General features: G+C 52.1%; 58 non-coding genes across 58 annotated transcripts; 12 read left to right on the forward strand and 46 right to left on the reverse strand.

Annotated features, from left to right (window-relative positions):
- Positions 1–6: 6 nt before the first annotated feature.
- On the reverse strand, positions 7–79 carry Trnam-cau. Its single transcript has one exon. It is a non-coding gene; the product is annotated as a tRNA-Met (tRNA).
- Positions 80–375: 296 nt separating this feature from the next.
- Trnag-gcc lies at positions 376–446 on the reverse strand. The gene has a single exon. It is a non-coding gene; the product is annotated as a tRNA-Gly (tRNA).
- Positions 447–782: 336 nt separating this feature from the next.
- Trnag-ucc lies at positions 783–854 on the forward strand. Its single transcript has one exon. It is a non-coding gene; the product is annotated as a tRNA-Gly (tRNA).
- A 755-nt stretch (positions 855–1,609) lies between these two features.
- Positions 1,610–1,682, reverse strand: Trnav-aac. Its single transcript has one exon. It is a non-coding gene; the product is annotated as a tRNA-Val (tRNA).
- Positions 1,683–1,938: 256 nt separating this feature from the next.
- Trnae-uuc lies at positions 1,939–2,010 on the reverse strand. The gene has a single exon. It is a non-coding gene; the product is annotated as a tRNA-Glu (tRNA).
- Positions 2,011–2,466: 456 nt separating this feature from the next.
- Positions 2,467–2,539, reverse strand: Trnam-cau. The gene has a single exon. It is a non-coding gene; the product is annotated as a tRNA-Met (tRNA).
- A 296-nt stretch (positions 2,540–2,835) lies between these two features.
- On the reverse strand, positions 2,836–2,906 carry Trnag-gcc. Its single transcript has one exon. It is a non-coding gene; the product is annotated as a tRNA-Gly (tRNA).
- A 336-nt stretch (positions 2,907–3,242) lies between these two features.
- Positions 3,243–3,314, forward strand: Trnag-ucc. Its single transcript has one exon. It is a non-coding gene; the product is annotated as a tRNA-Gly (tRNA).
- A 754-nt stretch (positions 3,315–4,068) lies between these two features.
- Trnav-aac lies at positions 4,069–4,141 on the reverse strand. Its single transcript has one exon. It is a non-coding gene; the product is annotated as a tRNA-Val (tRNA).
- Positions 4,142–4,397: 256 nt separating this feature from the next.
- On the reverse strand, positions 4,398–4,469 carry Trnae-uuc. The gene has a single exon. It is a non-coding gene; the product is annotated as a tRNA-Glu (tRNA).
- A 456-nt stretch (positions 4,470–4,925) lies between these two features.
- On the reverse strand, positions 4,926–4,998 carry Trnam-cau. Its single transcript has one exon. It is a non-coding gene; the product is annotated as a tRNA-Met (tRNA).
- Positions 4,999–5,294: 296 nt separating this feature from the next.
- Trnag-gcc lies at positions 5,295–5,365 on the reverse strand. The gene has a single exon. It is a non-coding gene; the product is annotated as a tRNA-Gly (tRNA).
- Positions 5,366–5,701: 336 nt separating this feature from the next.
- Positions 5,702–5,773, forward strand: Trnag-ucc. The gene has a single exon. It is a non-coding gene; the product is annotated as a tRNA-Gly (tRNA).
- A 754-nt stretch (positions 5,774–6,527) lies between these two features.
- On the reverse strand, positions 6,528–6,600 carry Trnav-aac. The gene has a single exon. It is a non-coding gene; the product is annotated as a tRNA-Val (tRNA).
- A 256-nt stretch (positions 6,601–6,856) lies between these two features.
- On the reverse strand, positions 6,857–6,928 carry Trnae-uuc. The gene has a single exon. It is a non-coding gene; the product is annotated as a tRNA-Glu (tRNA).
- A 456-nt stretch (positions 6,929–7,384) lies between these two features.
- Positions 7,385–7,457, reverse strand: Trnam-cau. The gene has a single exon. It is a non-coding gene; the product is annotated as a tRNA-Met (tRNA).
- A 296-nt stretch (positions 7,458–7,753) lies between these two features.
- Positions 7,754–7,824, reverse strand: Trnag-gcc. The gene has a single exon. It is a non-coding gene; the product is annotated as a tRNA-Gly (tRNA).
- Positions 7,825–8,160: 336 nt separating this feature from the next.
- On the forward strand, positions 8,161–8,232 carry Trnag-ucc. Its single transcript has one exon. It is a non-coding gene; the product is annotated as a tRNA-Gly (tRNA).
- A 754-nt stretch (positions 8,233–8,986) lies between these two features.
- Trnav-aac lies at positions 8,987–9,059 on the reverse strand. Its single transcript has one exon. It is a non-coding gene; the product is annotated as a tRNA-Val (tRNA).
- Positions 9,060–9,315: 256 nt separating this feature from the next.
- On the reverse strand, positions 9,316–9,387 carry Trnae-uuc. The gene has a single exon. It is a non-coding gene; the product is annotated as a tRNA-Glu (tRNA).
- A 456-nt stretch (positions 9,388–9,843) lies between these two features.
- Positions 9,844–9,916, reverse strand: Trnam-cau. The gene has a single exon. It is a non-coding gene; the product is annotated as a tRNA-Met (tRNA).
- A 296-nt stretch (positions 9,917–10,212) lies between these two features.
- Trnag-gcc lies at positions 10,213–10,283 on the reverse strand. Its single transcript has one exon. It is a non-coding gene; the product is annotated as a tRNA-Gly (tRNA).
- Positions 10,284–10,619: 336 nt separating this feature from the next.
- On the forward strand, positions 10,620–10,691 carry Trnag-ucc. The gene has a single exon. It is a non-coding gene; the product is annotated as a tRNA-Gly (tRNA).
- Positions 10,692–11,445: 754 nt separating this feature from the next.
- On the reverse strand, positions 11,446–11,518 carry Trnav-aac. Its single transcript has one exon. It is a non-coding gene; the product is annotated as a tRNA-Val (tRNA).
- Positions 11,519–11,774: 256 nt separating this feature from the next.
- On the reverse strand, positions 11,775–11,846 carry Trnae-uuc. Its single transcript has one exon. It is a non-coding gene; the product is annotated as a tRNA-Glu (tRNA).
- A 456-nt stretch (positions 11,847–12,302) lies between these two features.
- On the reverse strand, positions 12,303–12,375 carry Trnam-cau. Its single transcript has one exon. It is a non-coding gene; the product is annotated as a tRNA-Met (tRNA).
- Positions 12,376–12,671: 296 nt separating this feature from the next.
- Positions 12,672–12,742, reverse strand: Trnag-gcc. The gene has a single exon. It is a non-coding gene; the product is annotated as a tRNA-Gly (tRNA).
- Positions 12,743–13,078: 336 nt separating this feature from the next.
- Trnag-ucc lies at positions 13,079–13,150 on the forward strand. The gene has a single exon. It is a non-coding gene; the product is annotated as a tRNA-Gly (tRNA).
- Positions 13,151–13,905: 755 nt separating this feature from the next.
- On the reverse strand, positions 13,906–13,978 carry Trnav-aac. The gene has a single exon. It is a non-coding gene; the product is annotated as a tRNA-Val (tRNA).
- Positions 13,979–14,234: 256 nt separating this feature from the next.
- Positions 14,235–14,306, reverse strand: Trnae-uuc. The gene has a single exon. It is a non-coding gene; the product is annotated as a tRNA-Glu (tRNA).
- A 456-nt stretch (positions 14,307–14,762) lies between these two features.
- Trnam-cau lies at positions 14,763–14,835 on the reverse strand. The gene has a single exon. It is a non-coding gene; the product is annotated as a tRNA-Met (tRNA).
- Positions 14,836–15,131: 296 nt separating this feature from the next.
- Trnag-gcc lies at positions 15,132–15,202 on the reverse strand. The gene has a single exon. It is a non-coding gene; the product is annotated as a tRNA-Gly (tRNA).
- Positions 15,203–15,538: 336 nt separating this feature from the next.
- On the forward strand, positions 15,539–15,610 carry Trnag-ucc. Its single transcript has one exon. It is a non-coding gene; the product is annotated as a tRNA-Gly (tRNA).
- Positions 15,611–16,364: 754 nt separating this feature from the next.
- Positions 16,365–16,437, reverse strand: Trnav-aac. Its single transcript has one exon. It is a non-coding gene; the product is annotated as a tRNA-Val (tRNA).
- Positions 16,438–16,693: 256 nt separating this feature from the next.
- Trnae-uuc lies at positions 16,694–16,765 on the reverse strand. Its single transcript has one exon. It is a non-coding gene; the product is annotated as a tRNA-Glu (tRNA).
- A 456-nt stretch (positions 16,766–17,221) lies between these two features.
- Trnam-cau lies at positions 17,222–17,294 on the reverse strand. Its single transcript has one exon. It is a non-coding gene; the product is annotated as a tRNA-Met (tRNA).
- A 296-nt stretch (positions 17,295–17,590) lies between these two features.
- Trnag-gcc lies at positions 17,591–17,661 on the reverse strand. The gene has a single exon. It is a non-coding gene; the product is annotated as a tRNA-Gly (tRNA).
- Positions 17,662–17,997: 336 nt separating this feature from the next.
- Trnag-ucc lies at positions 17,998–18,069 on the forward strand. Its single transcript has one exon. It is a non-coding gene; the product is annotated as a tRNA-Gly (tRNA).
- A 754-nt stretch (positions 18,070–18,823) lies between these two features.
- Trnav-aac lies at positions 18,824–18,896 on the reverse strand. Its single transcript has one exon. It is a non-coding gene; the product is annotated as a tRNA-Val (tRNA).
- Positions 18,897–19,152: 256 nt separating this feature from the next.
- On the reverse strand, positions 19,153–19,224 carry Trnae-uuc. The gene has a single exon. It is a non-coding gene; the product is annotated as a tRNA-Glu (tRNA).
- A 456-nt stretch (positions 19,225–19,680) lies between these two features.
- Positions 19,681–19,753, reverse strand: Trnam-cau. Its single transcript has one exon. It is a non-coding gene; the product is annotated as a tRNA-Met (tRNA).
- A 296-nt stretch (positions 19,754–20,049) lies between these two features.
- Positions 20,050–20,120, reverse strand: Trnag-gcc. The gene has a single exon. It is a non-coding gene; the product is annotated as a tRNA-Gly (tRNA).
- Positions 20,121–20,456: 336 nt separating this feature from the next.
- Positions 20,457–20,528, forward strand: Trnag-ucc. The gene has a single exon. It is a non-coding gene; the product is annotated as a tRNA-Gly (tRNA).
- Positions 20,529–21,282: 754 nt separating this feature from the next.
- On the reverse strand, positions 21,283–21,356 carry Trnav-aac. The gene has a single exon. It is a non-coding gene; the product is annotated as a tRNA-Val (tRNA).
- A 256-nt stretch (positions 21,357–21,612) lies between these two features.
- On the reverse strand, positions 21,613–21,684 carry Trnae-uuc. The gene has a single exon. It is a non-coding gene; the product is annotated as a tRNA-Glu (tRNA).
- Positions 21,685–22,140: 456 nt separating this feature from the next.
- Trnam-cau lies at positions 22,141–22,213 on the reverse strand. Its single transcript has one exon. It is a non-coding gene; the product is annotated as a tRNA-Met (tRNA).
- A 296-nt stretch (positions 22,214–22,509) lies between these two features.
- On the reverse strand, positions 22,510–22,580 carry Trnag-gcc. The gene has a single exon. It is a non-coding gene; the product is annotated as a tRNA-Gly (tRNA).
- A 336-nt stretch (positions 22,581–22,916) lies between these two features.
- Trnag-ucc lies at positions 22,917–22,988 on the forward strand. Its single transcript has one exon. It is a non-coding gene; the product is annotated as a tRNA-Gly (tRNA).
- Positions 22,989–23,742: 754 nt separating this feature from the next.
- Trnav-aac lies at positions 23,743–23,815 on the reverse strand. Its single transcript has one exon. It is a non-coding gene; the product is annotated as a tRNA-Val (tRNA).
- Positions 23,816–24,071: 256 nt separating this feature from the next.
- Trnae-uuc lies at positions 24,072–24,143 on the reverse strand. Its single transcript has one exon. It is a non-coding gene; the product is annotated as a tRNA-Glu (tRNA).
- A 456-nt stretch (positions 24,144–24,599) lies between these two features.
- Positions 24,600–24,672, reverse strand: Trnam-cau. The gene has a single exon. It is a non-coding gene; the product is annotated as a tRNA-Met (tRNA).
- Positions 24,673–24,968: 296 nt separating this feature from the next.
- Trnag-gcc lies at positions 24,969–25,039 on the reverse strand. The gene has a single exon. It is a non-coding gene; the product is annotated as a tRNA-Gly (tRNA).
- A 336-nt stretch (positions 25,040–25,375) lies between these two features.
- Trnag-ucc lies at positions 25,376–25,447 on the forward strand. The gene has a single exon. It is a non-coding gene; the product is annotated as a tRNA-Gly (tRNA).
- Positions 25,448–26,201: 754 nt separating this feature from the next.
- Positions 26,202–26,274, reverse strand: Trnav-aac. The gene has a single exon. It is a non-coding gene; the product is annotated as a tRNA-Val (tRNA).
- A 256-nt stretch (positions 26,275–26,530) lies between these two features.
- Trnae-uuc lies at positions 26,531–26,602 on the reverse strand. Its single transcript has one exon. It is a non-coding gene; the product is annotated as a tRNA-Glu (tRNA).
- Positions 26,603–27,058: 456 nt separating this feature from the next.
- Trnam-cau lies at positions 27,059–27,131 on the reverse strand. Its single transcript has one exon. It is a non-coding gene; the product is annotated as a tRNA-Met (tRNA).
- A 296-nt stretch (positions 27,132–27,427) lies between these two features.
- Trnag-gcc lies at positions 27,428–27,498 on the reverse strand. Its single transcript has one exon. It is a non-coding gene; the product is annotated as a tRNA-Gly (tRNA).
- Positions 27,499–27,834: 336 nt separating this feature from the next.
- Trnag-ucc lies at positions 27,835–27,906 on the forward strand. The gene has a single exon. It is a non-coding gene; the product is annotated as a tRNA-Gly (tRNA).
- Positions 27,907–27,979: the final 73 nt, after the last annotated feature.

Below are 27,979 nucleotides of genomic sequence, written 5' to 3' on the forward strand. Positions count from 1 at the left end.
ATTAAATGCCCCGGGTGAGGATCGAACTCACGACCTTAAGATTATGAGACTTACGCGCTGCCTACTGCGCTACCGAGGCAGGCGATCGCCACGCCTTCTGGAATCTCGGTAAGTACCAAATACCGGTGGTAGAGAGTCTGCACTTCGTGGCTCATTTTTTTTCTGTTGCTACACGTGCATTCCCGGCGCGACAGGCAACTTGCGATGCTAGGCCGACGCCAGTATGTACAATAGCGCACAACAGTCCAAACGAGCAGTCGTGCGCGCTGCATGTTCGGTTATTCCCACACGGATATCCCGCGGTTCATTCTCATGGCTCACGCAGTTCGAGTGCGAAAGACACGCAGCACCACTATCGGAGAAAAAACAAAATGATGCATCGGCCGGGAATCGAACCCGGGCCGCCCGCGTGGCAGGCGAGCATTCTACCACTGAACCACCGATGCTCAGCTAGTTCACAGCTTCCTGGTGCTTTCCGCGGCAGACGTCTGAGGGGAAAGTGGGACTGCCGTCCAGCGCCGTCGCATCCTCTCGAGAGAATGCTACACACGCTGAATCCTGAACTGCACTGCACTGCTTAAAAATGACGCCCGAACGCGATCGCCTAAGTACTCTTGCGGCGCACGTGCGCGACGACTCTTGCCAAAGGACGCGAAATGTGCGTAGAGACGCTGTCTGGATGCGCTCGCCTACCCCGTAATGCGCCTACAGCTACGACCACCTTGAGCCGCCGCCGACAGGCGGGAAGCAGACACAGCGCGGCGTGCGCGGACGGAAACCGTGCGGTGGTGGTGTAATGGTCAGCATAGTTGCCTTCCAAGCAGTTGATCCGGGTTCGATTCCCGGCCACCGCAGCCGGCTTTTACTTTTGCGTATGAGTACTTTTGCCACGCGTCTTTAAATTAATCTTTCTTTCGCCCTCTTACTCGCTGCAGGCCACCCTATAGTGTGTGCGTCGATTCCCCTTGAGTCTCGACTTGTCTCGACTTTGCTCAGCTGACGCGAGAGCTGACGCTCTCCAATCGGCCTATATCAAGAGGACAAGCACGCGAAACGACTGAGAGAGGTATGGCGAGGCGGCCACCACATTACTTATGCCTCAAGTAAATACCTGCTGCCTGTTATCATGTATTGTCTGATGTCACATGTTCTGTCAGACAAATTCAGTTTTATTACTGGTACATTCCTTTTTTTTTTTTTTTTTTTTTTCTTTGTTGAAAATTTTACAACACGCTCCTTCATTTCACTGTGGCCGCACGGCGCGACTTGGCATACCGAAAGGCATAACGTGGCGCCAGTGCCCTTGACCGAATAGCGCTGCAGCTCCGAAACCGAAGAGGAAAGAGAAATACGAACTGAAACTGTCGGCAGTGCCCAGTGTTCGCAGGCGGTCACCCGCCCAAGCACTGACAACGCCCAGCTTCGCGCAGTAGCGGTGATCGGACGAGAAACTGTGTGTTCACCGTGCTGTGACCAGTGAAGTGTTTTAGCGCGTCCCGACAAGCCGCGTTCTGGTCCCCTATCAGCTCCCACACAATGTGACGATTTCTTTGTTACCATACTTCCCCGCCGAAATCGGCGTTGCCTTTTTGAAAGAGTGAAATCGTAGTGGCCCGTGGGGGATCGAACCCACGACCTTCCCGTTGTTAGCACGACGCTCTAACCGACTGAGCTAACGGGCCTCGGTGCAGACAGTCTTTCATCGCTTCGCGGTAATTGCTCTGCGTATTGCCATGTAACATTTCTATGGTAGCAGTCCAACAGTGGACCAGCGTCTCTTCTCCCTTTATTCCGCTGCTCGTAGTAATTTCATTGCGTGCCCGTTTCTCTCGACTGTTTTCAGCTGACGTTTATGAACCAGTAGCTATAATGCGAGGAGGACGTGAAACAGCCTTTCGCAGGGTCAAAACTTGTCGTGACTTTTGCCGAAAAATTCCGTTCCGGTACCGGGAATCGAACCCGGGCCTCCTGGGTGAAAGCCAGGTATCCTAGCCACTAGACCACACCGGACGCGCACATTTTCTTCGGGGTTTACACCCGGTCCACTCGCTTTCCGTGTCGCACGTTCCCTGTTTGCGAGCATCTTTTCGCGCGCCCATGGCGAGGCGCGCATGGCAAAAGTCACAATCCATTGCTTTATGCCTCGTTGTTACAGGGGTAGGAGGAAAAGCAAAGCTGTAAGTAGTAATATTTATTTACTTATTTCGCAAGTAAATACCTGCTGCCTGTCATCATACAGCAGGTCATACATTGTGGGACTTTACACGTTATATCGTACGAAATTCAGTTTTATTACTAGTACTTTTTTCCTTGAAAATTTTACATAAGAACTGCAAGTAGTAATAACGGGAAGTAAACATTATCACGCTGAGTCGTTGAAGCCTTGAGGATAACAAAGTACAAAGTGTTCCGCTCCTTCGCAAACCCCAGAGCCGTCGATTTAGCTGTGGACGAAAGTAAATTAAATGCCCCGGGTGAGGATCGAACTCACGACCTTAAGATTATGAGACTTACGCGCTGCCTACTGCGCTACCGAGGCAGGCGATCGCCACGCCTTCTGGAATCTCGGTAAGTACCAAATACCGGTGGTAGAGAGTCTGCACTTCGTGGCTCATTTTTTTTCTGTTGCTACACGTGCATTCCCGGCGCGACAGGCAACTTGCGATGCTAGGCCGACGCCAGTATGTACAATAGCGCACAACAGTCCAAACGAGCAGTCGTGCGCGCTGCATGTTCGGTTATTCCCACACGGATATCCCGCGGTTCATTCTCATGGCTCACGCAGTTCGAGTGCGAAAGACACGCAGCACCACTATCGGAGAAAAAACAAAATGATGCATCGGCCGGGAATCGAACCCGGGCCGCCCGCGTGGCAGGCGAGCATTCTACCACTGAACCACCGATGCTCAGCTAGTTCACAGCTTCCTGGTGCTTTCCGCGGCAGACGTCTGAGGGGAAAGTGGGACTGCCGTCCAGCGCCGTCGCATCCTCTCGAGAGAATGCTACACACGCTGAATCCTGAACTGCACTGCACTGCTTAAAAATGACGCCCGAACGCGATCGCCTAAGTACTCTTGCGGCGCACGTGCGCGACGACTCTTGCCAAAGGACGCGAAATGTGCGTAGAGACGCTGTCTGGATGCGCTCGCCTACCCCGTAATGCGCCTACAGCTACGACCACCTTGAGCCGCCGCCGACAGGCGGGAAGCAGACACAGCGCGGCGTGCGCGGACGGAAACCGTGCGGTGGTGGTGTAATGGTCAGCATAGTTGCCTTCCAAGCAGTTGATCCGGGTTCGATTCCCGGCCACCGCAGCCGGCTTTTACTTTTGCGTATGAGTACTTTTGCCACGCGTCTTTAAATTAATCTTTCTTTCGCCCTCTTACTCGCTGCAGGCCACCCTATAGTGTGTGCGTCGATTCCCCTTGAGTCTCGACTTGTCTCGACTTTGCTCAGCTGACGCGAGAGCTGACGCTCTCCAATCGGCCTATATCAAGAGGACAAGCACGCGAAACGACTGAGAGAGGTATGGCGAGGCGGCCACCACATTACTTATGCCTCAAGTAAATACCTGCTGCCTGTTATCATGTATTGTCTGATGTCACATGTTCTGTCAGACAAATTCAGTTTTATTACTGGTACATTCCTTTTTTTTTTTTTTTTTTTTTCTTTGTTGAAAATTTTACAACACGCTCCTTCATTTCACTGTGGCCGCACGGCGCGACTTGGCATACCGAAAGGCATAACGTGGCGCCAGTGCCCTTGACCGAATAGCGCTGCAGCTCCGAAACCGAAGAGGAAAGAGAAATACGAACTGAAACTGTCGGCAGTGCCCAGTGTTCGCAGGCGGTCACCCGCCCAAGCACTGACAACGCCCAGCTTCGCGCAGTAGCGGTGATCGGACGAGAAACTGTGTGTTCACCGTGCTGTGACCAGTGAAGTGTTTTAGCGCGTCCCGACAAGCCGCGTTCTGGTCCCCTATCAGCTCCCACACAATGTGACGATTTCTTTGTTACCATACTTCCCCGCCGAAATCGGCGTTGCCTTTTTGAAAGAGTGAAATCGTAGTGGCCCGTGGGGGATCGAACCCACGACCTTCCCGTTGTTAGCACGACGCTCTAACCGACTGAGCTAACGGGCCTCGGTGCAGACAGTCTTTCATCGCTTCGCGGTAATTGCTCTGCGTATTGCCATGTAACATTTCTATGGTAGCAGTCCAACAGTGGACCAGCGTCTCTTCTCCCTTTATTCCGCTGCTCGTAGTAATTTCATTGCGTGCCCGTTTCTCTCGACTGTTTTCAGCTGACGTTTATGAACCAGTAGCTATAATGCGAGGAGGACGTGAAACAGCCTTTCGCAGGGTCAAAACTTGTCGTGACTTTTGCCGAAAAATTCCGTTCCGGTACCGGGAATCGAACCCGGGCCTCCTGGGTGAAAGCCAGGTATCCTAGCCACTAGACCACACCGGACGCGCACATTTTCTTCGGGGTTTACACCCGGTCCACTCGCTTTCCGTGTCGCACGTTCCCTGTTTGCGAGCATCTTTTCGCGCGCCCATGGCGAGGCGCGCATGGCAAAAGTCACAATCCATTGCTTTATGCCTCGTTGTTACAGGGGTAGGAGGAAAAGCAAAGCTGTAAGTAGTAATATTTATTTACTTATTTCGCAAGTAAATACCTGCTGCCTGTCATCATACAGCAGGTCATACATTGTGGGACTTTACACGTTATATCGTACGAAATTCAGTTTTATTACTAGTACTTTTTTCCTTGAAAATTTTACATAAGAACTGCAAGTAGTAATAACGGGAAGTAAACATTATCACGCTGAGTCGTTGAAGCCTTGAGGATAACAAAGTACAAAGTGTTCCGCTCCTTCGCAAACCCCAGAGCCGTCGATTTAGCTGTGGACGAAAGTAAATTAAATGCCCCGGGTGAGGATCGAACTCACGACCTTAAGATTATGAGACTTACGCGCTGCCTACTGCGCTACCGAGGCAGGCGATCGCCACGCCTTCTGGAATCTCGGTAAGTACCAAATACCGGTGGTAGAGAGTCTGCACTTCGTGGCTCATTTTTTTTCTGTTGCTACACGTGCATTCCCGGCGCGACAGGCAACTTGCGATGCTAGGCCGACGCCAGTATGTACAATAGCGCACAACAGTCCAAACGAGCAGTCGTGCGCGCTGCATGTTCGGTTATTCCCACACGGATATCCCGCGGTTCATTCTCATGGCTCACGCAGTTCGAGTGCGAAAGACACGCAGCACCACTATCGGAGAAAAAACAAAATGATGCATCGGCCGGGAATCGAACCCGGGCCGCCCGCGTGGCAGGCGAGCATTCTACCACTGAACCACCGATGCTCAGCTAGTTCACAGCTTCCTGGTGCTTTCCGCGGCAGACGTCTGAGGGGAAAGTGGGACTGCCGTCCAGCGCCGTCGCATCCTCTCGAGAGAATGCTACACACGCTGAATCCTGAACTGCACTGCACTGCTTAAAAATGACGCCCGAACGCGATCGCCTAAGTACTCTTGCGGCGCACGTGCGCGACGACTCTTGCCAAAGGACGCGAAATGTGCGTAGAGACGCTGTCTGGATGCGCTCGCCTACCCCGTAATGCGCCTACAGCTACGACCACCTTGAGCCGCCGCCGACAGGCGGGAAGCAGACACAGCGCGGCGTGCGCGGACGGAAACCGTGCGGTGGTGGTGTAATGGTCAGCATAGTTGCCTTCCAAGCAGTTGATCCGGGTTCGATTCCCGGCCACCGCAGCCGGCTTTTACTTTTGCGTATGAGTACTTTTGCCACGCGTCTTTAAATTAATCTTTCTTTCGCCCTCTTACTCGCTGCAGGCCACCCTATAGTGTGTGCGTCGATTCCCCTTGAGTCTCGACTTGTCTCGACTTTGCTCAGCTGACGCGAGAGCTGACGCTCTCCAATCGGCCTATATCAAGAGGACAAGCACGCGAAACGACTGAGAGAGGTATGGCGAGGCGGCCACCACATTACTTATGCCTCAAGTAAATACCTGCTGCCTGTTATCATGTATTGTCTGATGTCACATGTTCTGTCAGACAAATTCAGTTTTATTACTGGTACATTCCTTTTTTTTTTTTTTTTTTTTTCTTTGTTGAAAATTTTACAACACGCTCCTTCATTTCACTGTGGCCGCACGGCGCGACTTGGCATACCGAAAGGCATAACGTGGCGCCAGTGCCCTTGACCGAATAGCGCTGCAGCTCCGAAACCGAAGAGGAAAGAGAAATACGAACTGAAACTGTCGGCAGTGCCCAGTGTTCGCAGGCGGTCACCCGCCCAAGCACTGACAACGCCCAGCTTCGCGCAGTAGCGGTGATCGGACGAGAAACTGTGTGTTCACCGTGCTGTGACCAGTGAAGTGTTTTAGCGCGTCCCGACAAGCCGCGTTCTGGTCCCCTATCAGCTCCCACACAATGTGACGATTTCTTTGTTACCATACTTCCCCGCCGAAATCGGCGTTGCCTTTTTGAAAGAGTGAAATCGTAGTGGCCCGTGGGGGATCGAACCCACGACCTTCCCGTTGTTAGCACGACGCTCTAACCGACTGAGCTAACGGGCCTCGGTGCAGACAGTCTTTCATCGCTTCGCGGTAATTGCTCTGCGTATTGCCATGTAACATTTCTATGGTAGCAGTCCAACAGTGGACCAGCGTCTCTTCTCCCTTTATTCCGCTGCTCGTAGTAATTTCATTGCGTGCCCGTTTCTCTCGACTGTTTTCAGCTGACGTTTATGAACCAGTAGCTATAATGCGAGGAGGACGTGAAACAGCCTTTCGCAGGGTCAAAACTTGTCGTGACTTTTGCCGAAAAATTCCGTTCCGGTATCGGGAATCGAACCCGGGCCTCCTGGGTGAAAGCCAGGTATCCTAGCCACTAGACCACACCGGACGCGCACATTTTCTTCGGGGTTTACACCCGGTCCACTCGCTTTCCGTGTCGCACGTTCCCTGTTTGCGAGCATCTTTTCGCGCGCCCATGGCGAGGCGCGCATGGCAAAAGTCACAATCCATTGCTTTATGCCTCGTTGTTACAGGGGTAGGAGGAAAAGCAAAGCTGTAAGTAGTAATATTTATTTACTTATTTCGCAAGTAAATACCTGCTGCCTGTCATCATACAGCAGGTCATACATTGTGGGACTTTACACGTTATATCGTACGAAATTCAGTTTTATTACTAGTACTTTTTTCCTTGAAAATTTTACATAAGAACTGCAAGTAGTAATAACGGGAAGTAAACATTATCACGCTGAGTCGTTGAAGCCTTGAGGATAACAAAGTACAAAGTGTTCCGCTCCTTCGCAAACCCCAGAGCCGTCGATTTAGCTGTGGACGAAAGTAAATTAAATGCCCCGGGTGAGGATCGAACTCACGACCTTAAGATTATGAGACTTACGCGCTGCCTACTGCGCTACCGAGGCAGGCGATCGCCACGCCTTCTGGAATCTCGGTAAGTACCAAATACCGGTGGTAGAGAGTCTGCACTTCGTGGCTCATTTTTTTTCTGTTGCTACACGTGCATTCCCGGCGCGACAGGCAACTTGCGATGCTAGGCCGACGCCAGTATGTACAATAGCGCACAACAGTCCAAACGAGCAGTCGTGCGCGCTGCATGTTCGGTTATTCCCACACGGATATCCCGCGGTTCATTCTCATGGCTCACGCAGTTCGAGTGCGAAAGACACGCAGCACCACTATCGGAGAAAAAACAAAATGATGCATCGGCCGGGAATCGAACCCGGGCCGCCCGCGTGGCAGGCGAGCATTCTACCACTGAACCACCGATGCTCAGCTAGTTCACAGCTTCCTGGTGCTTTCCGCGGCAGACGTCTGAGGGGAAAGTGGGACTGCCGTCCAGCGCCGTCGCATCCTCTCGAGAGAATGCTACACACGCTGAATCCTGAACTGCACTGCACTGCTTAAAAATGACGCCCGAACGCGATCGCCTAAGTACTCTTGCGGCGCACGTGCGCGACGACTCTTGCCAAAGGACGCGAAATGTGCGTAGAGACGCTGTCTGGATGCGCTCGCCTACCCCGTAATGCGCCTACAGCTACGACCACCTTGAGCCGCCGCCGACAGGCGGGAAGCAGACACAGCGCGGCGTGCGCGGACGGAAACCGTGCGGTGGTGGTGTAATGGTCAGCATAGTTGCCTTCCAAGCAGTTGATCCGGGTTCGATTCCCGGCCACCGCAGCCGGCTTTTACTTTTGCGTATGAGTACTTTTGCCACGCGTCTTTAAATTAATCTTTCTTTCGCCCTCTTACTCGCTGCAGGCCACCCTATAGTGTGTGCGTCGATTCCCCTTGAGTCTCGACTTGTCTCGACTTTGCTCAGCTGACGCGAGAGCTGACGCTCTCCAATCGGCCTATATCAAGAGGACAAGCACGCGAAACGACTGAGAGAGGTATGGCGAGGCGGCCACCACATTACTTATGCCTCAAGTAAATACCTGCTGCCTGTTATCATGTATTGTCTGATGTCACATGTTCTGTCAGACAAATTCAGTTTTATTACTGGTACATTCCTTTTTTTTTTTTTTTTTTTTTCTTTGTTGAAAATTTTACAACACGCTCCTTCATTTCACTGTGGCCGCACGGCGCGACTTGGCATACCGAAAGGCATAACGTGGCGCCAGTGCCCTTGACCGAATAGCGCTGCAGCTCCGAAACCGAAGAGGAAAGAGAAATACGAACTGAAACTGTCGGCAGTGCCCAGTGTTCGCAGGCGGTCACCCGCCCAAGCACTGACAACGCCCAGCTTCGCGCAGTAGCGGTGATCGGACGAGAAACTGTGTGTTCACCGTGCTGTGACCAGTGAAGTGTTTTAGCGCGTCCCGACAAGCCGCGTTCTGGTCCCCTATCAGCTCCCACACAATGTGACGATTTCTTTGTTACCATACTTCCCCGCCGAAATCGGCGTTGCCTTTTTGAAAGAGTGAAATCGTAGTGGCCCGTGGGGGATCGAACCCACGACCTTCCCGTTGTTAGCACGACGCTCTAACCGACTGAGCTAACGGGCCTCGGTGCAGACAGTCTTTCATCGCTTCGCGGTAATTGCTCTGCGTATTGCCATGTAACATTTCTATGGTAGCAGTCCAACAGTGGACCAGCGTCTCTTCTCCCTTTATTCCGCTGCTCGTAGTAATTTCATTGCGTGCCCGTTTCTCTCGACTGTTTTCAGCTGACGTTTATGAACCAGTAGCTATAATGCGAGGAGGACGTGAAACAGCCTTTCGCAGGGTCAAAACTTGTCGTGACTTTTGCCGAAAAATTCCGTTCCGGTACCGGGAATCGAACCCGGGCCTCCTGGGTGAAAGCCAGGTATCCTAGCCACTAGACCACACCGGACGCGCACATTTTCTTCGGGGTTTACACCCGGTCCACTCGCTTTCCGTGTCGCACGTTCCCTGTTTGCGAGCATCTTTTCGCGCGCCCATGGCGAGGCGCGCATGGCAAAAGTCACAATCCATTGCTTTATGCCTCGTTGTTACAGGGGTAGGAGGAAAAGCAAAGCTGTAAGTAGTAATATTTATTTACTTATTTCGCAAGTAAATACCTGCTGCCTGTCATCATACAGCAGGTCATACATTGTGGGACTTTACACGTTATATCGTACGAAATTCAGTTTTATTACTAGTACTTTTTTCCTTGAAAATTTTACATAAGAACTGCAAGTAGTAATAACGGGAAGTAAACATTATCACGCTGAGTCGTTGAAGCCTTGAGGATAACAAAGTACAAAGTGTTCCGCTCCTTCGCAAACCCCAGAGCCGTCGATTTAGCTGTGGACGAAAGTAAATTAAATGCCCCGGGTGAGGATCGAACTCACGACCTTAAGATTATGAGACTTACGCGCTGCCTACTGCGCTACCGAGGCAGGCGATCGCCACGCCTTCTGGAATCTCGGTAAGTACCAAATACCGGTGGTAGAGAGTCTGCACTTCGTGGCTCATTTTTTTTCTGTTGCTACACGTGCATTCCCGGCGCGACAGGCAACTTGCGATGCTAGGCCGACGCCAGTATGTACAATAGCGCACAACAGTCCAAACGAGCAGTCGTGCGCGCTGCATGTTCGGTTATTCCCACACGGATATCCCGCGGTTCATTCTCATGGCTCACGCAGTTCGAGTGCGAAAGACACGCAGCACCACTATCGGAGAAAAAACAAAATGATGCATCGGCCGGGAATCGAACCCGGGCCGCCCGCGTGGCAGGCGAGCATTCTACCACTGAACCACCGATGCTCAGCTAGTTCACAGCTTCCTGGTGCTTTCCGCGGCAGACGTCTGAGGGGAAAGTGGGACTGCCGTCCAGCGCCGTCGCATCCTCTCGAGAGAATGCTACACACGCTGAATCCTGAACTGCACTGCACTGCTTAAAAATGACGCCCGAACGCGATCGCCTAAGTACTCTTGCGGCGCACGTGCGCGACGACTCTTGCCAAAGGACGCGAAATGTGCGTAGAGACGCTGTCTGGATGCGCTCGCCTACCCCGTAATGCGCCTACAGCTACGACCACCTTGAGCCGCCGCCGACAGGCGGGAAGCAGACACAGCGCGGCGTGCGCGGACGGAAACCGTGCGGTGGTGGTGTAATGGTCAGCATAGTTGCCTTCCAAGCAGTTGATCCGGGTTCGATTCCCGGCCACCGCAGCCGGCTTTTACTTTTGCGTATGAGTACTTTTGCCACGCGTCTTTAAATTAATCTTTCTTTCGCCCTCTTACTCGCTGCAGGCCACCCTATAGTGTGTGCGTCGATTCCCCTTGAGTCTCGACTTGTCTCGACTTTGCTCAGCTGACGCGAGAGCTGACGCTCTCCAATCGGCCTATATCAAGAGGACAAGCACGCGAAACGACTGAGAGAGGTATGGCGAGGCGGCCACCACATTACTTATGCCTCAAGTAAATACCTGCTGCCTGTTATCATGTATTGTCTGATGTCACATGTTCTGTCAGACAAATTCAGTTTTATTACTGGTACATTCCTTTTTTTTTTTTTTTTTTTTTCTTTGTTGAAAATTTTACAACACGCTCCTTCATTTCACTGTGGCCGCACGGCGCGACTTGGCATACCGAAAGGCATAACGTGGCGCCAGTGCCCTTGACCGAATAGCGCTGCAGCTCCGAAACCGAAGAGGAAAGAGAAATACGAACTGAAACTGTCGGCAGTGCCCAGTGTTCGCAGGCGGTCACCCGCCCAAGCACTGACAACGCCCAGCTTCGCGCAGTAGCGGTGATCGGACGAGAAACTGTGTGTTCACCGTGCTGTGACCAGTGAAGTGTTTTAGCGCGTCCCGACAAGCCGCGTTCTGGTCCCCTATCAGCTCCCACACAATGTGACGATTTCTTTGTTACCATACTTCCCCGCCGAAATCGGCGTTGCCTTTTTGAAAGAGTGAAATCGTAGTGGCCCGTGGGGGATCGAACCCACGACCTTCCCGTTGTTAGCACGACGCTCTAACCGACTGAGCTAACGGGCCTCGGTGCAGACAGTCTTTCATCGCTTCGCGGTAATTGCTCTGCGTATTGCCATGTAACATTTCTATGGTAGCAGTCCAACAGTGGACCAGCGTCTCTTCTCCCTTTATTCCGCTGCTCGTAGTAATTTCATTGCGTGCCCGTTTCTCTCGACTGTTTTCAGCTGACGTTTATGAACCAGTAGCTATAATGCGAGGAGGACGTGAAACAGCCTTTCGCAGGGTCAAAACTTGTCGTGACTTTTGCCGAAAAATTCCGTTCCGGTACCGGGAATCGAACCCGGGCCTCCTGGGTGAAAGCCAGGTATCCTAGCCACTAGACCACACCGGACGCGCACATTTTCTTCGGGGTTTACACCCGGTCCACTCGCTTTCCGTGTCGCACGTTCCCTGTTTGCGAGCATCTTTTCGCGCGCCCATGGCGAGGCGCGCATGGCAAAAGTCACAATCCATTGCTTTATGCCTCGTTGTTACAGGGGTAGGAGGAAAAGCAAAGCTGTAAGTAGTAATATTTATTTACTTATTTCGCAAGTAAATACCTGCTGCCTGTCATCATACAGCAGGTCATACATTGTGGGACTTTACACGTTATATCGTACGAAATTCAGTTTTATTACTAGTACTTTTTTCCTTGAAAATTTTACATAAGAACTGCAAGTAGTAATAACGGGAAGTAAACATTATCACGCTGAGTCGTTGAAGCCTTGAGGATAACAAAGTACAAAGTGTTCCGCTCCTTCGCAAACCCCAGAGCCGTCGATTTAGCTGTGGACGAAAGTAAATTAAATGCCCCGGGTGAGGATCGAACTCACGACCTTAAGATTATGAGACTTACGCGCTGCCTACTGCGCTACCGAGGCAGGCGATCGCCACGCCTTCTGGAATCTCGGTAAGTACCAAATACCGGTGGTAGAGAGTCTGCACTTCGTGGCTCATTTTTTTTCTGTTGCTACACGTGCATTCCCGGCGCGACAGGCAACTTGCGATGCTAGGCCGACGCCAGTATGTACAATAGCGCACAACAGTCCAAACGAGCAGTCGTGCGCGCTGCATGTTCGGTTATTCCCACACGGATATCCCGCGGTTCATTCTCATGGCTCACGCAGTTCGAGTGCGAAAGACACGCAGCACCACTATCGGAGAAAAAACAAAATGATGCATCGGCCGGGAATCGAACCCGGGCCGCCCGCGTGGCAGGCGAGCATTCTACCACTGAACCACCGATGCTCAGCTAGTTCACAGCTTCCTGGTGCTTTCCGCGGCAGACGTCTGAGGGGAAAGTGGGACTGCCGTCCAGCGCCGTCGCATCCTCTCGAGAGAATGCTACACACGCTGAATCCTGAACTGCACTGCACTGCTTAAAAATGACGCCCGAACGCGATCGCCTAAGTACTCTTGCGGCGCACGTGCGCGACGACTCTTGCCAAAGGACGCGAAATGTGCGTAGAGACGCTGTCTGGATGCGCTCGCCTACCCCGTAATGCGCCTACAGCTACGACCACCTTGAGCCGCCGCCGACAGGCGGGAAGCAGACACAGCGCGGCGTGCGCGGACGGAAACCGTGCGGTGGTGGTGTAATGGTCAGCATAGTTGCCTTCCAAGCAGTTGATCCGGGTTCGATTCCCGGCCACCGCAGCCGGCTTTTACTTTTGCGTATGAGTACTTTTGCCACGCGTCTTTAAATTAATCTTTCTTTCGCCCTCTTACTCGCTGCAGGCCACCCTATAGTGTGTGCGTCGATTCCCCTTGAGTCTCGACTTGTCTCGACTTTGCTCAGCTGACGCGAGAGCTGACGCTCTCCAATCGGCCTATATCAAGAGGACAAGCACGCGAAACGACTGAGAGAGGTATGGCGAGGCGGCCACCACATTACTTATGCCTCAAGTAAATACCTGCTGCCTGTTATCATGTATTGTCTGATGTCACATGTTCTGTCAGACAAATTCAGTTTTATTACTGGTACATTCCTTTTTTTTTTTTTTTTTTTTTTCTTTGTTGAAAATTTTACAACACGCTCCTTCATTTCACTGTGGCCGCACGGCGCGACTTGGCATACCGAAAGGCATAACGTGGCGCCAGTGCCCTTGACCGAATAGCGCTGCAGCTCCGAAACCGAAGAGGAAAGAGAAATACGAACTGAAACTGTCGGCAGTGCCCAGTGTTCGCAGGCGGTCACCCGCCCAAGCACTGACAACGCCCAGCTTCGCGCAGTAGCGGTGATCGGACGAGAAACTGTGTGTTCACCGTGCTGTGACCAGTGAAGTGTTTTAGCGCGTCCCGACAAGCCGCGTTCTGGTCCCCTATCAGCTCCCACACAATGTGACGATTTCTTTGTTACCATACTTCCCCGCCGAAATCGGCGTTGCCTTTTTGAAAGAGTGAAATCGTAGTGGCCCGTGGGGGATCGAACCCACGACCTTCCCGTTGTTAGCACGACGCTCTAACCGACTGAGCTAACGGGCCTCGGTGCAGACAGTCTTTCATCGCTTCGCGGTAATTGCTCTGCGTATTGCCATGTAACATTTCTATGGTAGCAGTCCAACAGTGGACCAGCGTCTCTTCTCCCTTTATTCCGCTGCTCGTAGTAATTTCATTGCGTGCCCGTTTCTCTCGACTGTTTTCAGCTGACGTTTATGAACCAGTAGCTATAATGCGAGGAGGACGTGAAACAGCCTTTCGCAGGGTCAAAACTTGTCGTGACTTTTGCCGAAAAATTCCGTTCCGGTACCGGGAATCGAACCCGGGCCTCCTGGGTGAAAGCCAGGTATCCTAGCCACTAGACCACACCGGACGCGCACATTTTCTTCGGGGTTTACACCCGGTCCACTCGCTTTCCGTGTCGCACGTTCCCTGTTTGCGAGCATCTTTTCGCGCGCCCATGGCGAGGCGCGCATGGCAAAAGTCACAATCCATTGCTTTATGCCTCGTTGTTACAGGGGTAGGAGGAAAAGCAAAGCTGTAAGTAGTAATATTTATTTACTTATTTCGCAAGTAAATACCTGCTGCCTGTCATCATACAGCAGGTCATACATTGTGGGACTTTACACGTTATATCGTACGAAATTCAGTTTTATTACTAGTACTTTTTTCCTTGAAAATTTTACATAAGAACTGCAAGTAGTAATAACGGGAAGTAAACATTATCACGCTGAGTCGTTGAAGCCTTGAGGATAACAAAGTACAAAGTGTTCCGCTCCTTCGCAAACCCCAGAGCCGTCGATTTAGCTGTGGACGAAAGTAAATTAAATGCCCCGGGTGAGGATCGAACTCACGACCTTAAGATTATGAGACTTACGCGCTGCCTACTGCGCTACCGAGGCAGGCGATCGCCACGCCTTCTGGAATCTCGGTAAGTACCAAATACCGGTGGTAGAGAGTCTGCACTTCGTGGCTCATTTTTTTTCTGTTGCTACACGTGCATTCCCGGCGCGACAGGCAACTTGCGATGCTAGGCCGACGCCAGTATGTACAATAGCGCACAACAGTCCAAACGAGCAGTCGTGCGCGCTGCATGTTCGGTTATTCCCACACGGATATCCCGCGGTTCATTCTCATGGCTCACGCAGTTCGAGTGCGAAAGACACGCAGCACCACTATCGGAGAAAAAACAAAATGATGCATCGGCCGGGAATCGAACCCGGGCCGCCCGCGTGGCAGGCGAGCATTCTACCACTGAACCACCGATGCTCAGCTAGTTCACAGCTTCCTGGTGCTTTCCGCGGCAGACGTCTGAGGGGAAAGTGGGACTGCCGTCCAGCGCCGTCGCATCCTCTCGAGAGAATGCTACACACGCTGAATCCTGAACTGCACTGCACTGCTTAAAAATGACGCCCGAACGCGATCGCCTAAGTACTCTTGCGGCGCACGTGCGCGACGACTCTTGCCAAAGGACGCGAAATGTGCGTAGAGACGCTGTCTGGATGCGCTCGCCTACCCCGTAATGCGCCTACAGCTACGACCACCTTGAGCCGCCGCCGACAGGCGGGAAGCAGACACAGCGCGGCGTGCGCGGACGGAAACCGTGCGGTGGTGGTGTAATGGTCAGCATAGTTGCCTTCCAAGCAGTTGATCCGGGTTCGATTCCCGGCCACCGCAGCCGGCTTTTACTTTTGCGTATGAGTACTTTTGCCACGCGTCTTTAAATTAATCTTTCTTTCGCCCTCTTACTCGCTGCAGGCCACCCTATAGTGTGTGCGTCGATTCCCCTTGAGTCTCGACTTGTCTCGACTTTGCTCAGCTGACGCGAGAGCTGACGCTCTCCAATCGGCCTATATCAAGAGGACAAGCACGCGAAACGACTGAGAGAGGTATGGCGAGGCGGCCACCACATTACTTATGCCTCAAGTAAATACCTGCTGCCTGTTATCATGTATTGTCTGATGTCACATGTTCTGTCAGACAAATTCAGTTTTATTACTGGTACATTCCTTTTTTTTTTTTTTTTTTTTTCTTTGTTGAAAATTTTACAACACGCTCCTTCATTTCACTGTGGCCGCACGGCGCGACTTGGCATACCGAAAGGCATAACGTGGCGCCAGTGCCCTTGACCGAATAGCGCTGCAGCTCCGAAACCGAAGAGGAAAGAGAAATACGAACTGAAACTGTCGGCAGTGCCCAGTGTTCGCAGGCGGTCACCCGCCCAAGCACTGACAACGCCCAGCTTCGCGCAGTAGCGGTGATCGGACGAGAAACTGTGTGTTCACCGTGCTGTGACCAGTGAAGTGTTTTAGCGCGTCCCGACAAGCCGCGTTCTGGTCCCCTATCAGCTCCCACACAATGTGACGATTTCTTTGTTACCATACTTCCCCGCCGAAATCGGCGTTGCCTTTTTGAAAGAGTGAAATCGTAGTGGCCCGTGGGGGATCGAACCCACGACCTTCCCGTTGTTAGCACGACGCTCTAACCGACTGAGCTAACGGGCCTCGGTGCAGACAGTCTTTCATCGCTTCGCGGTAATTGCTCTGCGTATTGCCATGTAACATTTCTATGGTAGCAGTCCAACAGTGGACCAGCGTCTCTTCTCCCTTTATTCCGCTGCTCGTAGTAATTTCATTGCGTGCCCGTTTCTCTCGACTGTTTTCAGCTGACGTTTATGAACCAGTAGCTATAATGCGAGGAGGACGTGAAACAGCCTTTCGCAGGGTCAAAACTTGTCGTGACTTTTGCCGAAAAATTCCGTTCCGGTACCGGGAATCGAACCCGGGCCTCCTGGGTGAAAGCCAGGTATCCTAGCCACTAGACCACACCGGACGCGCACATTTTCTTCGGGGTTTACACCCGGTCCACTCGCTTTCCGTGTCGCACGTTCCCTGTTTGCGAGCATCTTTTCGCGCGCCCATGGCGAGGCGCGCATGGCAAAAGTCACAATCCATTGCTTTATGCCTCGTTGTTACAGGGGTAGGAGGAAAAGCAAAGCTGTAAGTAGTAATATTTATTTACTTATTTCGCAAGTAAATACCTGCTGCCTGTCATCATACAGCAGGTCATACATTGTGGGACTTTACACGTTATATCGTACGAAATTCAGTTTTATTACTAGTACTTTTTTCCTTGAAAATTTTACATAAGAACTGCAAGTAGTAATAACGGGAAGTAAACATTATCACGCTGAGTCGTTGAAGCCTTGAGGATAACAAAGTACAAAGTGTTCCGCTCCTTCGCAAACCCCAGAGCCGTCGATTTAGCTGTGGACGAAAGTAAATTAAATGCCCCGGGTGAGGATCGAACTCACGACCTTAAGATTATGAGACTTACGCGCTGCCTACTGCGCTACCGAGGCAGGCGATCGCCACGCCTTCTGGAATCTCGGTAAGTACCAAATACCGGTGGTAGAGAGTCTGCACTTCGTGGCTCATTTTTTTTCTGTTGCTACACGTGCATTCCCGGCGCGACAGGCAACTTGCGATGCTAGGCCGACGCCAGTATGTACAATAGCGCACAACAGTCCAAACGAGCAGTCGTGCGCGCTGCATGTTCGGTTATTCCCACACGGATATCCCGCGGTTCATTCTCATGGCTCACGCAGTTCGAGTGCGAAAGACACGCAGCACCACTATCGGAGAAAAAACAAAATGATGCATCGGCCGGGAATCGAACCCGGGCCGCCCGCGTGGCAGGCGAGCATTCTACCACTGAACCACCGATGCTCAGCTAGTTCACAGCTTCCTGGTGCTTTCCGCGGCAGACGTCTGAGGGGAAAGTGGGACTGCCGTCCAGCGCCGTCGCATCCTCTCGAGAGAATGCTACACACGCTGAATCCTGAACTGCACTGCACTGCTTAAAAATGACGCCCGAACGCGATCGCCTAAGTACTCTTGCGGCGCACGTGCGCGACGACTCTTGCCAAAGGACGCGAAATGTGCGTAGAGACGCTGTCTGGATGCGCTCGCCTACCCCGTAATGCGCCTACAGCTACGACCACCTTGAGCCGCCGCCGACAGGCGGGAAGCAGACACAGCGCGGCGTGCGCGGACGGAAACCGTGCGGTGGTGGTGTAATGGTCAGCATAGTTGCCTTCCAAGCAGTTGATCCGGGTTCGATTCCCGGCCACCGCAGCCGGCTTTTACTTTTGCGTATGAGTACTTTTGCCACGCGTCTTTAAATTAATCTTTCTTTCGCCCTCTTACTCGCTGCAGGCCACCCTATAGTGTGTGCGTCGATTCCCCTTGAGTCTCGACTTGTCTCGACTTTGCTCAGCTGACGCGAGAGCTGACGCTCTCCAATCGGCCTATATCAAGAGGACAAGCACGCGAAACGACTGAGAGAGGTATGGCGAGGCGGCCACCACATTACTTATGCCTCAAGTAAATACCTGCTGCCTGTTATCATGTATTGTCTGATGTCACATGTTCTGTCAGACAAATTCAGTTTTATTACTGGTACATTCCTTTTTTTTTTTTTTTTTTTTTCTTTGTTGAAAATTTTACAACACGCTCCTTCATTTCACTGTGGCCGCACGGCGCGACTTGGCATACCGAAAGGCATAACGTGGCGCCAGTGCCCTTGACCGAATAGCGCTGCAGCTCCGAAACCGAAGAGGAAAGAGAAATACGAACTGAAACTGTCGGCAGTGCCCAGTGTTCGCAGGCGGTCACCCGCCCAAGCACTGACAACGCCCAGCTTCGCGCAGTAGCGGTGATCGGACGAGAAACTGTGTGTTCACCGTGCTGTGACCAGTGAAGTGTTTTAGCGCGTCCCGACAAGCCGCGTTCTGGTCCCCTATCAGCTCCCACACAATGTGACGATTTCTTTGTTACCATACTTCCCCGCCGAAATCGGCGTTGCCTTTTTGAAAGAGTGAAATCGTAGTGGCCCGTGGGGGATCGAACCCACGACCTTCCCGTTGTTAGCACGACGCTCTAACCGACTGAGCTAACGGGCCTCGGTGCAGACAGTCTTTCATCGCTTCGCGGTAATTGCTCTGCGTATTGCCATGTAACATTTCTATGGTAGCAGTCCAACAGTGGACCAGCGTCTCTTCTCCCTTTATTCCGCTGCTCGTAGTAATTTCATTGCGTGCCCGTTTCTCTCGACTGTTTTCAGCTGACGTTTATGAACCAGTAGCTATAATGCGAGGAGGACGTGAAACAGCCTTTCGCAGGGTCAAAACTTGTCGTGACTTTTGCCGAAAAATTCCGTTCCGGTACCGGGAATCGAACCCGGGCCTCCTGGGTGAAAGCCAGGTATCCTAGCCACTAGACCACACCGGACGCGCACATTTTCTTCGGGGTTTACACCCGGTCCACTCGCTTTCCGTGTCGCACGTTCCCTGTTTGCGAGCATCTTTTCGCGCGCCCATGGCGAGGCGCGCATGGCAAAAGTCACAATCCATTGCTTTATGCCTCGTTGTTACAGGGGTAGGAGGAAAAGCAAAGCTGTAAGTAGTAATATTTATTTACTTATTTCGCAAGTAAATACCTGCTGCCTGTCATCATACAGCAGGTCATACATTGTGGGACTTTACACGTTATATCGTACGAAATTCAGTTTTATTACTAGTACTTTTTTCCTTGAAAATTTTACATAAGAACTGCAAGTAGTAATAACGGGAAGTAAACATTATCACGCTGAGTCGTTGAAGCCTTGAGGATAACAAAGTACAAAGTGTTCCGCTCCTTCGCAAACCCCAGAGCCGTCGATTTAGCTGTGGACGAAAGTAAATTAAATGCCCCGGGTGAGGATCGAACTCACGACCTTAAGATTATGAGACTTACGCGCTGCCTACTGCGCTACCGAGGCAGGCGATCGCCACGCCTTCTGGAATCTCGGTAAGTACCAAATACCGGTGGTAGAGAGTCTGCACTTCGTGGCTCATTTTTTTTCTGTTGCTACACGTGCATTCCCGGCGCGACAGGCAACTTGCGATGCTAGGCCGACGCCAGTATGTACAATAGCGCACAACAGTCCAAACGAGCAGTCGTGCGCGCTGCATGTTCGGTTATTCCCACACGGATATCCCGCGGTTCATTCTCATGGCTCACGCAGTTCGAGTGCGAAAGACACGCAGCACCACTATCGGAGAAAAAACAAAATGATGCATCGGCCGGGAATCGAACCCGGGCCGCCCGCGTGGCAGGCGAGCATTCTACCACTGAACCACCGATGCTCAGCTAGTTCACAGCTTCCTGGTGCTTTCCGCGGCAGACGTCTGAGGGGAAAGTGGGACTGCCGTCCAGCGCCGTCGCATCCTCTCGAGAGAATGCTACACACGCTGAATCCTGAACTGCACTGCACTGCTTAAAAATGACGCCCGAACGCGATCGCCTAAGTACTCTTGCGGCGCACGTGCGCGACGACTCTTGCCAAAGGACGCGAAATGTGCGTAGAGACGCTGTCTGGATGCGCTCGCCTACCCCGTAATGCGCCTACAGCTACGACCACCTTGAGCCGCCGCCGACAGGCGGGAAGCAGACACAGCGCGGCGTGCGCGGACGGAAACCGTGCGGTGGTGGTGTAATGGTCAGCATAGTTGCCTTCCAAGCAGTTGATCCGGGTTCGATTCCCGGCCACCGCAGCCGGCTTTTACTTTTGCGTATGAGTACTTTTGCCACGCGTCTTTAAATTAATCTTTCTTTCGCCCTCTTACTCGCTGCAGGCCACCCTATAGTGTGTGCGTCGATTCCCCTTGAGTCTCGACTTGTCTCGACTTTGCTCAGCTGACGCGAGAGCTGACGCTCTCCAATCGGCCTATATCAAGAGGACAAGCACGCGAAACGACTGAGAGAGGTATGGCGAGGCGGCCACCACATTACTTATGCCTCAAGTAAATACCTGCTGCCTGTTATCATGTATTGTCTGATGTCACATGTTCTGTCAGACAAATTCAGTTTTATTACTGGTACATTCCTTTTTTTTTTTTTTTTTTTTTCTTTGTTGAAAATTTTACAACACGCTCCTTCATTTCACTGTGGCCGCACGGCGCGACTTGGCATACCGAAAGGCATAACGTGGCGCCAGTGCCCTTGACCGAATAGCGCTGCAGCTCCGAAACCGAAGAGGAAAGAGAAATACGAACTGAAACTGTCGGCAGTGCCCAGTGTTCGCAGGCGGTCACCCGCCCAAGCACTGACAACGCCCAGCTTCGCGCAGTAGCGGTGATCGGACGAGAAACTGTGTGTTCACCGTGCTGTGACCAGTGAAGTGTTTTAGCGCGTCCCGACAAGCCGCGTTCTGGTCCCCTATCAGCTCCCACACAATGTGACGATTTCTTTGTTACCATACTTCCCCGCCGAAATCGGCGTTGCCTTTTTGGAAGAGTGAAATCGTAGTGGCCCGTGGGGGGATCGAACCCACGACCTTCCCGTTGTTAGCACGACGCTCTAACCGACTGAGCTAACGGGCCTCGGTGCAGACAGTCTTTCATCGCTTCGCGGTAATTGCTCTGCGTATTGCCATGTAACATTTCTATGGTAGCAGTCCAACAGTGGACCAGCGTCTCTTCTCCCTTTATTCCGCTGCTCGTAGTAATTTCATTGCGTGCCCGTTTCTCTCGACTGTTTTCAGCTGACGTTTATGAACCAGTAGCTATAATGCGAGGAGGACGTGAAACAGCCTTTCGCAGGGTCAAAACTTGTCGTGACTTTTGCCGAAAAATTCCGTTCCGGTACCGGGAATCGAACCCGGGCCTCCTGGGTGAAAGCCAGGTATCCTAGCCACTAGACCACACCGGACGCGCACATTTTCTTCGGGGTTTACACCCGGTCCACTCGCTTTCCGTGTCGCACGTTCCCTGTTTGCGAGCATCTTTTCGCGCGCCCATGGCGAGGCGCGCATGGCAAAAGTCACAATCCATTGCTTTATGCCTCGTTGTTACAGGGGTAGGAGGAAAAGCAAAGCTGTAAGTAGTAATATTTATTTACTTATTTCGCAAGTAAATACCTGCTGCCTGTCATCATACAGCAGGTCATACATTGTGGGACTTTACACGTTATATCGTACGAAATTCAGTTTTATTACTAGTACTTTTTTCCTTGAAAATTTTACATAAGAACTGCAAGTAGTAATAACGGGAAGTAAACATTATCACGCTGAGTCGTTGAAGCCTTGAGGATAACAAAGTACAAAGTGTTCCGCTCCTTCGCAAACCCCAGAGCCGTCGATTTAGCTGTGGACGAAAGTAAATTAAATGCCCCGGGTGAGGATCGAACTCACGACCTTAAGATTATGAGACTTACGCGCTGCCTACTGCGCTACCGAGGCAGGCGATCGCCACGCCTTCTGGAATCTCGGTAAGTACCAAATACCGGTGGTAGAGAGTCTGCACTTCGTGGCTCATTTTTTTTCTGTTGCTACACGTGCATTCCCGGCGCGACAGGCAACTTGCGATGCTAGGCCGACGCCAGTATGTACAATAGCGCACAACAGTCCAAACGAGCAGTCGTGCGCGCTGCATGTTCGGTTATTCCCACACGGATATCCCGCGGTTCATTCTCATGGCTCACGCAGTTCGAGTGCGAAAGACACGCAGCACCACTATCGGAGAAAAAACAAAATGATGCATCGGCCGGGAATCGAACCCGGGCCGCCCGCGTGGCAGGCGAGCATTCTACCACTGAACCACCGATGCTCAGCTAGTTCACAGCTTCCTGGTGCTTTCCGCGGCAGACGTCTGAGGGGAAAGTGGGACTGCCGTCCAGCGCCGTCGCATCCTCTCGAGAGAATGCTACACACGCTGAATCCTGAACTGCACTGCACTGCTTAAAAATGACGCCCGAACGCGATCGCCTAAGTACTCTTGCGGCGCACGTGCGCGACGACTCTTGCCAAAGGACGCGAAATGTGCGTAGAGACGCTGTCTGGATGCGCTCGCCTACCCCGTAATGCGCCTACAGCTACGACCACCTTGAGCCGCCGCCGACAGGCGGGAAGCAGACACAGCGCGGCGTGCGCGGACGGAAACCGTGCGGTGGTGGTGTAATGGTCAGCATAGTTGCCTTCCAAGCAGTTGATCCGGGTTCGATTCCCGGCCACCGCAGCCGGCTTTTACTTTTGCGTATGAGTACTTTTGCCACGCGTCTTTAAATTAATCTTTCTTTCGCCCTCTTACTCGCTGCAGGCCACCCTATAGTGTGTGCGTCGATTCCCCTTGAGTCTCGACTTGTCTCGACTTTGCTCAGCTGACGCGAGAGCTGACGCTCTCCAATCGGCCTATATCAAGAGGACAAGCACGCGAAACGACTGAGAGAGGTATGGCGAGGCGGCCACCACATTACTTATGCCTCAAGTAAATACCTGCTGCCTGTTATCATGTATTGTCTGATGTCACATGTTCTGTCAGACAAATTCAGTTTTATTACTGGTACATTCCTTTTTTTTTTTTTTTTTTTTTCTTTGTTGAAAATTTTACAACACGCTCCTTCATTTCACTGTGGCCGCACGGCGCGACTTGGCATACCGAAAGGCATAACGTGGCGCCAGTGCCCTTGACCGAATAGCGCTGCAGCTCCGAAACCGAAGAGGAAAGAGAAATACGAACTGAAACTGTCGGCAGTGCCCAGTGTTCGCAGGCGGTCACCCGCCCAAGCACTGACAACGCCCAGCTTCGCGCAGTAGCGGTGATCGGACGAGAAACTGTGTGTTCACCGTGCTGTGACCAGTGAAGTGTTTTAGCGCGTCCCGACAAGCCGCGTTCTGGTCCCCTATCAGCTCCCACACAATGTGACGATTTCTTTGTTACCATACTTCCCCGCCGAAATCGGCGTTGCCTTTTTGAAAGAGTGAAATCGTAGTGGCCCGTGGGGGATCGAACCCACGACCTTCCCGTTGTTAGCACGACGCTCTAACCGACTGAGCTAACGGGCCTCGGTGCAGACAGTCTTTCATCGCTTCGCGGTAATTGCTCTGCGTATTGCCATGTAACATTTCTATGGTAGCAGTCCAACAGTGGACCAGCGTCTCTTCTCCCTTTATTCCGCTGCTCGTAGTAATTTCATTGCGTGCCCGTTTCTCTCGACTGTTTTCAGCTGACGTTTATGAACCAGTAGCTATAATGCGAGGAGGACGTGAAACAGCCTTTCGCAGGGTCAAAACTTGTCGTGACTTTTGCCGAAAAATTCCGTTCCGGTACCGGGAATCGAACCCGGGCCTCCTGGGTGAAAGCCAGGTATCCTAGCCACTAGACCACACCGGACGCGCACATTTTCTTCGGGGTTTACACCCGGTCCACTCGCTTTCCGTGTCGCACGTTCCCTGTTTGCGAGCATCTTTTCGCGCGCCCATGGCGAGGCGCGCATGGCAAAAGTCACAATCCATTGCTTTATGCCTCGTTGTTACAGGGGTAGGAGGAAAAGCAAAGCTGTAAGTAGTAATATTTATTTACTTATTTCGCAAGTAAATACCTGCTGCCTGTCATCATACAGCAGGTCATACATTGTGGGACTTTACACGTTATATCGTACGAAATTCAGTTTTATTACTAGTACTTTTTTCCTTGAAAATTTTACATAAGAACTGCAAGTAGTAATAACGGGAAGTAAACATTATCACGCTGAGTCGTTGAAGCCTTGAGGATAACAAAGTACAAAGTGTTCCGCTCCTTCGCAAACCCCAGAGCCGTCGATTTAGCTGTGGACGAAAGTAAATTAAATGCCCCGGGTGAGGATCGAACTCACGACCTTAAGATTATGAGACTTACGCGCTGCCTACTGCGCTACCGAGGCAGGCGATCGCCACGCCTTCTGGAATCTCGGTAAGTACCAAATACCGGTGGTAGAGAGTCTGCACTTCGTGGCTCATTTTTTTTCTGTTGCTACACGTGCATTCCCGGCGCGACAGGCAACTTGCGATGCTAGGCCGACGCCAGTATGTACAATAGCGCACAACAGTCCAAACGAGCAGTCGTGCGCGCTGCATGTTCGGTTATTCCCACACGGATATCCCGCGGTTCATTCTCATGGCTCACGCAGTTCGAGTGCGAAAGACACGCAGCACCACTATCGGAGAAAAAACAAAATGATGCATCGGCCGGGAATCGAACCCGGGCCGCCCGCGTGGCAGGCGAGCATTCTACCACTGAACCACCGATGCTCAGCTAGTTCACAGCTTCCTGGTGCTTTCCGCGGCAGACGTCTGAGGGGAAAGTGGGACTGCCGTCCAGCGCCGTCGCATCCTCTCGAGAGAATGCTACACACGCTGAATCCTGAACTGCACTGCACTGCTTAAAAATGACGCCCGAACGCGATCGCCTAAGTACTCTTGCGGCGCACGTGCGCGACGACTCTTGCCAAAGGACGCGAAATGTGCGTAGAGACGCTGTCTGGATGCGCTCGCCTACCCCGTAATGCGCCTACAGCTACGACCACCTTGAGCCGCCGCCGACAGGCGGGAAGCAGACACAGCGCGGCGTGCGCGGACGGAAACCGTGCGGTGGTGGTGTAATGGTCAGCATAGTTGCCTTCCAAGCAGTTGATCCGGGTTCGATTCCCGGCCACCGCAGCCGGCTTTTACTTTTGCGTATGAGTACTTTTGCCACGCGTCTTTAAATTAATCTTTCTTTCGCCCTCTTACTCGCTGCAGGCCACCCTATAGTGTGTGCGTCGATTCCCCTTGAGTCTCGACTTGTCTCGACTTTGCTCAGCTGACGCGAGAGCTGACGCTCTCCAATCGGCCTATATCAAGAGGACAAGCACGCGAAACGACTGAGAGAGGTATGGCGAGGCGGCCACCACATTACTTATGCCTCAAGTAAATACCTGCTGCCTGTTATCATGTATTGTCTGATGTCACATGTTCTGTCAGACAAATTCAGTTTTATTACTGGTACATTCCTTTTTTTTTTTTTTTTTTTTTCTTTGTTGAAAATTTTACAACACGCTCCTTCATTTCACTGTGGCCGCACGGCGCGACTTGGCATACCGAAAGGCATAACGTGGCGCCAGTGCCCTTGACCGAATAGCGCTGCAGCTCCGAAACCGAAGAGGAAAGAGAAATACGAACTGAAACTGTCGGCAGTGCCCAGTGTTCGCAGGCGGTCACCCGCCCAAGCACTGACAACGCCCAGCTTCGCGCAGTAGCGGTGATCGGACGAGAAACTGTGTGTTCACCGTGCTGTGACCAGTGAAGTGTTTTAGCGCGTCCCGACAAGCCGCGTTCTGGTCCCCTATCAGCTCCCACACAATGTGACGATTTCTTTGTTACCATACTTCCCCGCCGAAATCGGCGTTGCCTTTTTGAAAGAGTGAAATCGTAGTGGCCCGTGGGGGATCGAACCCACGACCTTCCCGTTGTTAGCACGACGCTCTAACCGACTGAGCTAACGGGCCTCGGTGCAGACAGTCTTTCATCGCTTCGCGGTAATTGCTCTGCGTATTGCCATGTAACATTTCTATGGTAGCAGTCCAACAGTGGACCAGCGTCTCTTCTCCCTTTATTCCGCTGCTCGTAGTAATTTCATTGCGTGCCCGTTTCTCTCGACTGTTTTCAGCTGACGTTTATGAACCAGTAGCTATAATGCGAGGAGGACGTGAAACAGCCTTTCGCAGGGTCAAAACTTGTCGTGACTTTTGCCGAAAAATTCCGTTCCGGTACCGGGAATCGAACCCGGGCCTCCTGGGTGAAAGCCAGGTATCCTAGCCACTAGACCACACCGGACGCGCACATTTTCTTCGGGGTTTACACCCGGTCCACTCGCTTTCCGTGTCGCACGTTCCCTGTTTGCGAGCATCTTTTCGCGCGCCCATGGCGAGGCGCGCATGGCAAAAGTCACAATCCATTGCTTTATGCCTCGTTGTTACAGGGGTAGGAGGAAAAGCAAAGCTGTAAGTAGTAATATTTATTTACTTATTTCGCAAGTAAATACCTGCTGCCTGTCATCATACAGCAGGTCATACATTGTGGGACTTTACACGTTATATCGTACGAAATTCAGTTTTATTACTAGTACTTTTTTCCTTGAAAATTTTACATAAGAACTGCAAGTAGTAATAACGGGAAGTAAACATTATCACGCTGAGTCGTTGAAGCCTTGAGGATAACAAAGTACAAAGTGTTCCGCTCCTTCGCAAACCCCAGAGCCGTCGATTTAGCTGTGGACGAAAGTAAATTAAATGCCCCGGGTGAGGATCGAACTTACGACCTTAAGATTATGAGACTTACGCGCTGCCTACTGCGCTACCGAGGCAGGCGATCGCCACGCCTTCTGGAATCTCGGTAAGTACCAAATACCGGTGGTAGAGAGTCTGCACTTCGTGGCTCATTTTTTTTCTGTTGCTACACGTGCATTCCCGGCGCGACAGGCAACTTGCGATGCTAGGCCGACGCCAGTATGTACAATAGCGCACAACAGTCCAAACGAGCAGTCGTGCGCGCTGCATGTTCGGTTATTCCCACACGGATATCCCGCGGTTCATTCTCATGGCTCACGCAGTTCGAGTGCGAAAGACACGCAGCACCACTATCGGAGAAAAAACAAAATGATGCATCGGCCGGGAATCGAACCCGGGCCGCCCGCGTGGCAGGCGAGCATTCTACCACTGAACCACCGATGCTCAGCTAGTTCACAGCTTCCTGGTGCTTTCCGCGGCAGACGTCTGAGGGGAAAGTGGGACTGCCGTCCAGCGCCGTCGCATCCTCTCGAGAGAATGCTACACACGCTGAATCCTGAACTGCACTGCACTGCTTAAAAATGACGCCCGAACGCGATCGCCTAAGTACTCTTGCGGCGCACGTGCGCGACGACTCTTGCCAAAGGACGCGAAATGTGCGTAGAGACGCTGTCTGGATGCGCTCGCCTACCCCGTAATGCGCCTACAGCTACGACCACCTTGAGCCGCCGCCGACAGGCGGGAAGCAGACACAGCGCGGCGTGCGCGGACGGAAACCGTGCGGTGGTGGTGTAATGGTCAGCATAGTTGCCTTCCAAGCAGTTGATCCGGGTTCGATTCCCGGCCACCGCAGCCGGCTTTTACTTTTGCGTATGAGTACTTTTGCCACGCGTCTTTAAATTAATCTTTCTTTCGCCCTCTTACT

The sequence above is a fragment of the Schistocerca piceifrons genome, chromosome 2 (assembly GCF_021461385.2).
Source record: "Schistocerca piceifrons isolate TAMUIC-IGC-003096 chromosome 2, iqSchPice1.1, whole genome shotgun sequence".
Lineage (NCBI taxonomy): Eukaryota > Metazoa > Arthropoda > Insecta > Orthoptera > Acrididae > Schistocerca > Schistocerca piceifrons.